The 12,158-nt window shown below is 47.8% G+C and overlaps 1 long non-coding RNA gene across 2 annotated transcripts in view; it reads left to right on the top strand.

The window, feature by feature from the left end:
- Positions 1 to 216: 216 nt before the first annotated feature.
- LOC146821427 (uncharacterized) overlaps positions 217 to 12,158 on the top strand; it is a 344,983-nt gene continuing 333,041 nt past the window's right edge. For both annotated transcript variants that reach the window (XR_014963169.1, XR_014963168.1), the window contains exon 1: positions 217 to 730. This is a non-coding gene — a long non-coding RNA (uncharacterized LOC146821427). The remainder of the gene's footprint in view (positions 731 to 12,158) is intronic.

Raw genomic sequence — 12,158 nt, 5'->3', positions numbered from 1 at the left:
TAAATGCGAGTACTCTTGCATTGCAAATGCTTGTTTAATTTCAGTTCTCGCCCTTGGGGACTTAACTTCCATATTGTCGCCACTCCAACTGGTTGTTTATGGGATCGTTGTGTAGTTCGCTCCGTTCCGTTCATAGTACATTTATTCGAATTAAATTACTGTCCTGCTACACCCTAATAATATATGTGCGGCTGCAGTTCAGAGCACAAGGCTAAATCAGAGCTGATTGAACAGTTAAGTAGACGTCCAAAGGGTACAATAACTAGTACGTTCTAGAAGCATATTGTATATTTTGTAATTGGCATTTCAGAAGAGAATAGTAATTTTAAAATATGCTACGCATTGAAAGATTATCGCTTTCTTTGTGCTGGGAAAATTACTGAAATTGAGAATTGTTTTCAAAGTGAGTGCAGACAATGAGGGGGGCCTCACTTTGACAGCGCAAATTCTCTTTCCCTTACATACGGTTAGACATTGTCTTAACCTCTGCAGTTCTCAAAGATGGCCACGTTATATACACACAGCTGAGAGCGACGTTCCTTGAGGACCTTCTTCTGTTTCAATGTTGCTCAGTACGTTTAGGAATCGTCACTTCGTCCTCTTCTTATTTGCGTCACTTTCCTGTGCTCCTCCTACTTCCTATTATCTTCCAAAGCGTGCAGCTGCCTAGTGCTCGTTTCCCCGGTTTCTAGGAGCTGCTTTCCGCTCCGGCAGTGGAGCTGCCAGCATGGTGAGTGCGCTTGTTGGTATTCTAAAGAATATTGGTGTTGCCTTGATATGTGTTAGGTCTGCTGGGACATCCCCGTGCTGAAGTAAGATTTATTTAGATTCACAAGCTTCTGCCAGGTTTTTCAGAAGGGCCGGAAGTGTAGTATTCTTGGGGGCAGCACTGTCTCTCCTGTTCTTCATTAACTCAATCATTTGGACTAGTGAGAAGAAAGAAATTAACAGAATGAAAGTAGACCACACATGCTTTGCCCACGCACCTACCCCCAGCCTATCGTACCTGTGCATGCAAACCAGCAACACTGGGCCAAGAGAACACATACAGCTTGTGCGTGGCAGTCCCCAGTGTTTGCCCTGACACGCATTTAAAAAAGAAAAAACCTATATTCCCATCATGCTCTGGGAGTTTAATATCATAATGTGGCGTTTCCTTGAGCATTTGACTGTATTCGCTGGTTTAAAGGTAGCGGACGCTTATTGTCTTGAAACATAATTATTGCATTTTCACTATTATCAGAAATGTGCATCTACAAATGTGTGCAACCTATAAGCAGTGCTTTAAATGGGCCGGTACTGAGTACCGACATATATTTTTATTTTGAGAAGGAGAGCACCGGCATTTATCAAGAAAAACGTACTACTTTTAATTGGAGAGTACCTGCACTTCTTAGAAACAAGCATGCACTCTGGTACAGCGTACCTGCACTTCTATTTCTCCGTTAAGGGGTTTCACACATAATATGATACTGTGAGGGAATCCAATATGTTTAGTGTGTTCCGCCGGTTTGTTTTTGTTTTGCACTTCGTCCTTTGCTATGGCTGCAGCCTGGCTGTTATGTGATTAGGCACTTGTATTCTATACAAAAGATAAGTGTTCATATATGCTAAATTATCGTATTTGTCCTTCCCATATGTGTGCAGATGTCTTGAAGCTCTGGAACTAGTACAGATATGGGAAACAGAAGCAGAAGATTAATTTGTCCCACTTGTCCCATCCTGTATGCTTATAATAGTTATGAGTTATGAGGTATTCTGCCTACAGTCACGTTAAGTGTATTTCAATAATATGTAATTCACACTTCGTAATTTCTCAGCTTTCCAGTAGCCCTTTTAAATGGACTCTTAGCACAGGTCCAATAGTGGTTAGCTTTGGCATAGTGTTTCAGGGGCATCCTAAGGATGTTGAGGGCCCTGTTCAGAACAGCTTTGAATGTATAATCAAATTGCAGGCCTTTTATGCCCTTGTGGCAGGGTCAGTGACAGGGCAGAGCCACAGTCTAAGTGTGTTTACATCTAATACTCGGTGATAGTGACGTGGTTTCAATATCGTAATAAAGCAGCACCTCATGAATATTATTGCAAATAATCTTTGTGATGCCCCCTCTTTCCTCAAATGCAAGGTCCTGTTCCGACCTAAAATAAACTTATATTTATGGATGTTGCATGGTGTTGAAAAACAAGCATTACATTTCTCGGCAAAATTTCTGTTACAGAGTCCTACAGATCATCCACATTAAAAATAAATGAAGGGAAAACAGATTTTTAAACAAACTGTTTAAGAATCATTCATGGTCATCAGGGTAGGCCTGTCTGCAGAACCGAGCAGGCTCTATCAGTGGCCCCCTGGAGCACTGCATTCTTGGGCCAGTGCCCACTTTGCCAATGCCTTTAAACATCTCTATATTGTTGTCACATTTGTTGCTGAACTGAATGTTTAACACGCTTTTCCTTTAAGAGTGGGGTATCTATTATACAGTTTTTTTTTTTTTTATTTAACATTTAATCAACAGATATAAGCATAGAACAGGGATATGGTGTACTTTATAGATACAAACCGGCAGTTTGAAAAGGAAAGAAACAAGCATTGGTAATGCTAATCGGTCCCGCTATTAGGATGTTATATATATTTAGCTATGCTAGCATTAGCGGAGGGGGAGCACGACACGCTGCATTTTACCTGACGTGTGCGGAGGGCTTCTGCTGCCTCAAAAAGCGCCTGCCTTATTGATACGCACTTACCCTGACTTCTAGAGCGAAAGTGATTCAGCACCCACGCTAATGTGCTGCATAGCTAAATACATATGATATCCTAATGGCGAGACCGATTGGCATTGCCAATGCTTGTTTTACTGACGGTTTCAGTGCTGATATAAAAGTATGACGTCTACTGTACAGCGATGCTCCTTGGTTTGTTTGCTGAGACTGTTGAATGTATTAATAAAAAGCCAAATATTTTTCTTTGCTCAACTTGATTTTAAATTAAATCGCACTGATTTGGTTGAGCTTTTATTGTGTTGTAATGTGGGACAAACTGCATCCCGTTCTCTCCTCTAACCCCCACCACGTACTCAAATGCATCATTTTACCCTACCTGTGTTTATTTTGTCAAATAAGTCCTTGTAAATGAGTTAAAGTGTTTGTATTGCACTCTGCCATACCCTATGCACTCACTAGCCACACATGGAACACACATACAGTCTCAGAAGCCAAGTCCCTCCAACCCGGCAAACAAAATAACCTAAATAAAAACCATTAGCATTTACAACGCCTATTGGTCTAACATTTAGAAATGTGAGACCTATTGCATTGCAAATGCTTTTTAATCCTGCTGCCAAAAAGAATTTGCAATTCAATAGGTCTCGCATTACTAGAAACAAGGCTGGCAGCAACTGCGCCTCTTTTACTGCCAGCCCTGCTTCTCATAAGCAATGACTGTAAGTACCAAGTGCCAACACCTTAGCCTCACTGAAAAAACAAACCCTCAAAGACACCAGCAAGAGAGCCAACTGGTTCACCCCGGAACTCCTAGCGTCAAAGCGCACCTGCCGGAAGTTGGAGAACATATGGCACAGCGAGAAGTCGCCGGGCAGCCACGCAGCCCACAAAGACGCCATCCGCCACCACCACCACCACCTCATCAGGACCGCCAAGAGGACCTCCTTCAAAGACCGCCTCGACAACAACGCACACAACAGCAAGGAGCTCTTCAAGGTCGTGAAGGAACTCTCCAACCCCAGCTCCAACGCCAACGACATCCCGCCATCGCAAGCCCTGTGCGACTCCCTCACCACCTTCTTCCACCGCAAGATCACCGACATCCAAGACAGCTTCAACCCCGGACGACCCTAACAGGCCCCTACACGCCGGACCCACCACACCCCACCGACCACGACCCCCTGACAACCTGGCCCAACGTAAGCATCGAAGACACAATCAAGACCATGGGCACAATCCACTCCACATCTTCAACAAAGCCAGCAGCTCCATCGCACCCCACCTGCGCAACATCATCAACCTCTCCTTCGAGACCGCGACCTTCCCTGAGAGCTGGAAACATGCCGAGATCAACGCCCTACTGAAGAAACCCAAGGCGGACCCGAGCGAACTCAAAAACTTCTGGCCCATCTCCCTGCTTCCGTTCCCATCTAAGGTCATCGAGAAGATAGTCAACATCCAGCTCACCCGCTACCTCGAAGACAAAAGCATCCTGGACCCCTCCCAGTAAGGATTCCGCAGCAACCACAGCACCGAGACTGCCCTCATCGCCGCCACAGACGACATCAGGATCCTACTGGACAACGGCGAGATGGCGGCCCTCAGCCTTCTGGACCTCTCCACTGCCTTCAACACCATCTGCCACCGCACACTACGCACACAACTCCATGACGCAGGGATCCGAGACAAGGCCCTGGACTGGACCTCCTCCTTCCTCTCCGGGAGAACCCAGAGAGTCCGCCTCCCCCGTTCCGATCCGAAGCCTCCGAGGTCATCTGCGGCGTCCCTCAGGGATCCTCCCTCAGCCCGACACAGTTCAACGTCTAAATGGCGCCTCTCGCACGCATCGCCTGACATCACGACCTCAACATAATCTCCTACGCCGACGACAGGCAACTGATCCTCTCCTTCACCAAGGACCCCATCACCGCCAAATCCAACCTCCACCAGGGAATGAATTCCGTCGCCAATTGGCTGGAGGATAGCCGCCTTAAGCTGAACACAGACAAGACGGAGATCCTCATCCTCGGGCCGAACCCTTCAGCATGGGATGACTCCTGGTGGCCCGCATCGCTGGGGACACCCCCCGCACCCACCAACCACGCACGCAACCTGGGAGTCATCCTCAACTCAAAGCTCACCATGACCAAACAAGTCAATGCTGTCGCCTCCACCTGCTTCAACTCCCTTCGTATGCTCTGCAAGATCTACAGATGGATCCCGACAGAGACAAGGAAAACAGTCACCCAGGCCCTAGTCAGCAGCAGACTCAACTACGGAAACGCCCTCTACGCCGGAGCCCCGACCAACTTCATCAACAGACTGCAAAGAATCCAGAATGCCTCTGCACGCCTGATCCTCGACGTCCCGCGCCGCGACCACATCACCCCCCACCTGAGGAACCTGCACTGGCTCCCTGTCGACAAAAGAATCTCCTTCAAGCTCCTGATCCACGCACACCAGGCACTCCACAAGACCGGCCCAGTCTATCTCAACAGTTGACTCTCCTTCTACGTACCCAACAGGAAACTCCGCTCCGCAGACCTCTCCCTGGCTACCGTCCCACGCATCCGTAGAACCACAGCCGGAGGCAAATCCTTCTACCACTGCACTGCCAAGACCTGGAACACCCTCCCCCTCATCCTACGACAAACCGAAGACCTTCTAACCTTCAGGAGACAACTCAAGACCTGGATGTTCGATCAGTAGCAACAGCACCCCCCCTCTCCCCACCCTCAGCGCCTTGAAACCCTTGCGGGTATGTAGTGCGCTTTACAAATTATTTGATTGATTGATTGATTGATTGATTGCACACCAATTGCAGGTTTTCAAAACACATAAATAAAAGGCATTGTCATTTACAATGCCAATAGCTCAAACTTTCGACCTATTGCATTGCAAATGCTTGTCATAAAATCTTAATAATCTAGTGTGGGTGCCTAATAGCAGGTAGGTGCATTTATTGCAGTTATTTAAAGCCATTTTAGTTTAAATATGTAACACAGGAAAAGATGATTGTTATTGGAATACGGAAATTGTACTATTGGAAGGAAAACGTACTATTGGCTTTGAATTACTGAGACTCTAAGATACAGTCTACTGGTCTAGACACACAAACATGACTGCAATTTTTAGAAATGGTTATGCAGATTGGATAGCAAAAAATTATAGTATTTCCCCATCATCCCTGGCACTCAAGCGCTCTCCTTTTCAGAGTGAGAAGCACGTGCGATCAGGTACAAAATATGCTGTTTCTCACATTGCAAAAGAGCAATTAGCTGAAGTGGGCTGAGCCATCGCCTAGCGATGTTTTTCATTTGCAGGCTGCACCAAAATGCGAATGACAGTCGAAAACGACCAATGTATTAAGAAGGCCGACGACATGCCCTTATAATGCATTGAATTATTATATTATTTTTGTTGATTAAGTGATAGTAGTGAGGCAGCTAGCTACACAGCTAAATGTGACCTAAAATAGCGTGTGATAATTCGCGCATATTTCTCAGAACACTTACTGGGTGGAACTCAACAATGCCAACTCAGTTACCCTTAAAAAAGCCTGCATAAAGGCGGGTCATGATATTTCCTCAGCAGATGTCATCGTGGAAACAGAGCCTGCTCTTTACGATATGAAACGTGCGGACGTTTCTCGTTCACTATGAGGCAACAGCGACATCTATTGGCTATTTTGCTAGATTGCCGGAAAATGTAAGTGACGTAAGTGGCAGGCAGAAGAAGAATTATAGACGTGCCATGTTAATCTTTGGGTTGTACAAACAAGTTGCTTTTTTTCCTGGTCTGTTGGAAATATTTTAGAATATAACGGAGCATTCCCATCAGTGTGGCGAACTGCGTCTCATATCCATTACACTTATTTGAATAACACAATACGTTTTGAAAAAATAATATAGCAATCACACCAATGCAAAATATAAGTGTTTGCTTGACACTGTATTCCACACTGGGCCGGCTTTAGCACTGGTGGCGCCCAGTGCGACGATGTTAGTTGGTGCCCCCAATGACCACCTCCACCACGGATTCTCTCACTAGTACCCTTTAACAGTGACTAAGTCTCCATAACCAGTCTCTCTCAGATGCATTGAAATGGTTATATAGCGCCACTCAGACCAGTAAAGGATGTCCGAGCACTTTGCATCACCCACACATTACACAGAGACAATCATAAATCAGTGTATAGGAAATGTTACATAAGCCAAAGGACTAAAGGTGTAGGAGTTACATGTCATCCATACTGGTGGGCATATAGTTTAGGAGTGCTTGGTGTGGAGAAGCACAAACTCAGAGCAGAAAAAGAAACAGCATAGTTGGGAGTTTTCTTTAATAACATAAATTGATTTATACTCAAATTAACCCATTTGCAACATTAATCAATGCTCTTATGTATACTTTGCTGTGTGTATGCAGTTCTATGATGAAAGTTAATAGCTCACTATTCTATATTAAGACTTTAAGTTATAAATTGCAAGTAACAAAAGGATGTCTCTTTAAAAACCAGGAACCTGCTGATTTTTTTACAGTATATGCACTCTGTAATCTGTATGGTACACGTTCTTTGCAGCAGGCATATTATCCCTCTGCACTACCTTTACATAAGTCAAAACATCAACTATACAAAACCGAATCTCTCTCCAGGAAGATCATTAATCACAGGAGTTAACTTGACATTGTTGTGATGCCTGGTAATTGCTGAAGGAAAGGGACGTCGCAGCAGGAGCTTTAAAAACATAATAAACTTGCAAACACGGCGCCCCCAGGAAGTCAGCACCCGGTGCGGTGGCACTGGTCGCACCGTCCTAGAGCCGGCCCTGATTCCACACCGGATGGGGGTGAGATTACATTTACTTTCAAGTGGTTTGTAAGCTCAGTGGGATACTTAACTTTCCTCATATGTTCCATTTTCATCAGTGGGAATATTGTCATTATCCTTGCCACAAGATACTCCTTTCAAGCCTCACTATCTCTTTCACACAATCAGTAGTGATTGTCAGGTGACGGGGGTGGCGGGCGGGGCGTGGTTGGGGACACAAAAAAAATCCACTTACCTTTTTGCGGCCGGCTGTTTCTCCCCTTCGGTCCCTTCAGCTGCCTTCTCCTCTGCTTCCGTAGCAGAAGGAAGGAGAAAGCACACAGGCTCCCTCCCCAAAGCCAATCACAATGCTGCAATGCTACGTTGTGATTGTTCTGAGCGCAATGGTTTGGTGCTCAAACAGGGACTGGGAGGCTTTGCATGTTCCTCACCAGGCTGTGTAAAGCAAGCCTGACTATTTTTGCCGGACATGCACTTGGAGAGGGCAAACCATTCCTCCCCGTAACCCCAGCCTAGCCACGCCCTAATCCAGCCGACACTGAAAAATAAATGATAATAACCAGGTTAATATAATTTATTTTTCCGCTGCACTGCTCCCAAAGCAGTGGTGCGACGCTCCTCCGCCTTAGAGGAGGAGCCACCACTGCACACAATGTGCCTTTCTTTTACCTTGAACTCATGCAACTGCACCTGCTAAGGAGAGAAAAACATTGTATCCAAAGCAAAAATTCACATTAAAAGTTAAACATTAAAAATCCCTATGCTTAAGGTCTTTGGTTAAATTAGTGCAGCAAGCATTTCAGTACACGTTTAAATGCATGATTATAGTTACATAAACAGTTACAACATAGAAGTGAAGCACTATTCAAATAGATACATTTCTAGTTACAAAAAAAGCACAGTATTATTTAAATTAATAAGTAAATATATAAAATAATTGTTAGACCTGGCACCTTGGCGTGAGTTTCCCTTCCACTTTTTGATGGTGTGCCTCGACTGTTTTGCTGGTGTTGTCCGCTCAGGGCACTGCGCCACGGCTAATCCGTGCCGCAGTGCAAGTGCTCCCTAAGTAAAGTGTACCTGTAATTGATGTCCACGATTGGTTTATTGGATTCACTGTCAGTCCCCAGTAAAGTGCACCAGGGGTGCCAGGGCTTGTGAATGCCAATGCTGCTGGTGGGCTTGCAGCGCTGGTTGCGCCACCCCCGGAAGCGGCCTTGTAAAGTGTGTCTAGGGTCTGCCACCGCAGAGCCTGTGCGCGGTCCGGGACCGTCGCGCTGACTGCGCAAGTGCCCCCACTTGCCAGTCCCTAAACCTTCCCTTACCTACATATTAGCCACCCCTCTGGTAGGCCCAAGGGCAGGGTGCATTGTAGGCATAAGGTAGGACATGCCCTGATGTGTGTGGCATGTCTTAGTAGTGAATTACAGCCATTTCCGTTCTTCACTATTGAAGGCTGCCTGCTCTCCATAGGCCAGAATGGGCTGCCGGGATCACGCCAACGCTGTGACCCCAGTGGACTCAGAGAGCATGGTAGAAGTGTCAAGTTTAGTATGCCTGAACTCAGGATGATAAAATACTTCTTGTAGTCAAGTTTATTTTAATATCCTGGGTTTGTAAATACTACTTTTAGAAAGTTAGTATTTACTGACCTGACCATCTCAGTCCGCCTCTGCTGTGTGTATGTGTTCTGCCTGGCAACAGTAAGGAGCAGGGTTGGGGAATCCCCAGAGACAGGTTGGCTGCCAGGTGGTGGGTAGAGAGGTGACACCTGGATGGGTGGGAGGAGTACACCTTGACTCTTGAATAGACCTGTGCTCTGCCACCACAAAGCCGGCGCCACCCCCTGTGGGGCGGCTGATGTCTCTGCCCTGCTGCTGAAAGGAAAGAGCAGAGTCACCATAACAAAGTGCTCCAGAACTGGACTGAGCCAGGCCTAGGCCCCCTGGCGCTAAAGAACAAAAGAATCATGGTATAAAAGTAGGAGCCTGGCTCCTAAGAAATCAGAATCCTGTTTACCACAAAGAACCTCTGCCCGACTAGAAGGAGAAGAAGACGCCGGAGGAGCTGGCCTGCTGCTTGCCTTGCTGAGAGAGGAGAGGAAGAGACTTACTGAAAAGACTTTGCTACTTTGTGCTTGAACATTCTCCAAGGGCTTGACCTGAGCTTGCCCCCTGAACTGAACCCCAGGAACAGTGGGTTCTCTGTGCTTCTTGCTCATCCTCCAATTCGAGCCGTGTGTGCATCCCGCTGGAAAAGAGACTGCGCCCCTCATCGCCCCTCCTAGGGCCGTGACACTCAGAAGCTCGCCTGCCTCCAACCCGTGAGAGCCCCGCTCCGTCCCGAGCCGCTCTCTGTTCCCGGGCCAGGCCGCCTGCATCCCTGTCACCGCCTGCCATTGGAGTGCGCTGAGCGCGCTATCACCCCTCCTGCCGGAAGCCGTCCGACGACTGTGATCTACGCCGGGTCATCCAGCTGCACTGACTGTGCCCTGTGACCCCGCTTCGCTATCCCCGGACATCTCAGGCCGCGCCGCCCCCGCTGTGGAGACCCTCCTGCACCGCCGTGCTAAAGGGTCGCTGGCCGCGCCTGCCTACGTGCCCACACCTGCTGATTGAGGACCCAAGAACACTTCCCAAGCTGAGAGTCGCACCGATCTGTGCCGGCTCTCCACATCACGAAAGAAGTTCCAGTATCGGGCTCGGGGCCCGCAACGCCTTATTTCCCCGTTCGCAGGAGCCGATCTCTGTGAGTACTGGAACCACAAGTAACATTTGCAAGAGAACTACAAAGTATCCATTTGAAGCTACGAACAACGAACATTTGCCCGCTGGACAACCTGGTGGCATAGCGAAAACGTTATTGGTCTTGTGATAAGTCTGCTGAGATATATATACCTTATTTTTACATAAAGAATCGTATTTTTATATATATCCAAGTCTGGTGTCCGTTTCTGGGGGGATTGATGTATTTACTGTGTGTACGATTGTAAGTGCTTAACCAACAACGCCTGAGGAATCGCCTTGGCTGCTCACGCCACGCACCTAGAGGGTGAGCAAGGGTCATTCGCGAGGGGTTATCCTGCGCCCTGACGTGGAGGAGAGGGTTCCTGCTTGACACAAGGGCAACCTTGCGCCAACCAGAGATCCCCGACTCTAACATTGGTGGCAGCGGTGGGATTTCGGATTTGCACTTGTAGTTTGCATACAGTGAATTATTAATCACCAGATAGTGAGAGCAGACCAAATAACGCAGCCGCAGGTTTTTATTTGGTGAACTTTGTTGAGACATCTGCCATTACTGCAACCATGCCTGGCTCACACTCCGCTGGGAGAGCACTCTCTGTGATTTCTGGAATCGATGAGGTGGATTGGGAGAGACTGGAAGGCTACACGATGGAGCAATTGAAAGGCTACAGTGTACAATTCAGAGTCCCCCATGCTGGATGCAAGAGGAAGCCCCAGTACACCAAGGCGTTGAGAGCCTGGAAGGAGTCACGAGACCTACGGAATGCGGGGGACATCGTTCCACCCGACAACCTTGAGGAGCCCAGCAGAGTCCGGTCACCAGAGGAGCTGGCAGACAGGGCAGCAGACAGGGCGCATGCAATGGAGATGGCAAAGTTGGCAGGACAAATGGAAATGGAAAAGCAGAAGTTGGCCCTGGAGGCACAACAACGCCAAATGGATCATGATATCAGATTGAAGGAGTTGGAGCTGAAGGCGAAAAGTTTGGACACCGCTCCTTCTGGTGGCAGCACTCCACCAGCGCAGGTAGAGTCCAAGGTGTACATCCCCAAAGATGTAGTAAAGGAGTATTTTAGAAAGGATGACATAGGGCAGTGGTTTAGAGCCTACGAGGTGGCCATGTCCTCACACCGGGTCCCTGAGAAAGACTGGGGAGCGGGGTTGTGGGGAAGGTTCCTTGCGGAAGGGCGGGACACACTGTTAGATTTGCCCTTAGAAGTCCAGACCTCATACCCCCATATGAAGGAAGCTTTAATGACCAGGTATGGGTTAACTCCTGAGCTATATAGACAGAGGTTCAGGGAGACCAAGAAGATCCCTGAGAGTACGTATGTGGAATATGTGACCTTTTTCTGCAGAGCGCTGGATGGTTGGGTGAAGGGTAGCAAAGTGAATGATTATCAAGGGCTGCTTGATTTAATTGCATGGGAGCACTTGTCCAGTCAATGTTTTCCTGAGCTACGCCAGCACCTGATAGATAGCAAGCTGTCCAACCCGAGGAAGCTTGCTGAGGAGGCGGACCGCTGGCTCAGCACCAGGGTCCACAGGGGTCAAGTGGGAGACTCCGCCAAAGGTGGGCAGGGTCCCCAGCAGAAGAGTGGGGGGGACAAGGGTAAACAGAAGGGGTTCCAAAAAGGCCCCCAAAGTAATTCCCAAGGGAACCAGCAGAAGGGTTCTCAGCCTCCCCCACCCCCGCAGCAGAACGGGGCCCCGACAGGTAGACCTGTTCCAAAGGGGCCCTTCAATTGTTATAAGTGTGGTGACCCGGGTCACATTGCCTCTGATCCTAAGTGTCGCCTGTTTGGTAAGACCGCACCCACTGGTGCTCCACCCCGGCAAGTAGCTAGTATTAACTTTGGGGA

The sequence above is a fragment of the Triturus cristatus genome, chromosome 6, assembly GCF_964204655.1.
Source record: "Triturus cristatus chromosome 6, aTriCri1.1, whole genome shotgun sequence".
In the NCBI taxonomy this organism is placed as follows: Eukaryota; Metazoa; Chordata; class Amphibia; order Caudata; family Salamandridae; genus Triturus; species Triturus cristatus.
Note: the sequence above shows the minus strand (reverse complement) of the source record. Positions and strands in the feature narration are given on the sequence as shown.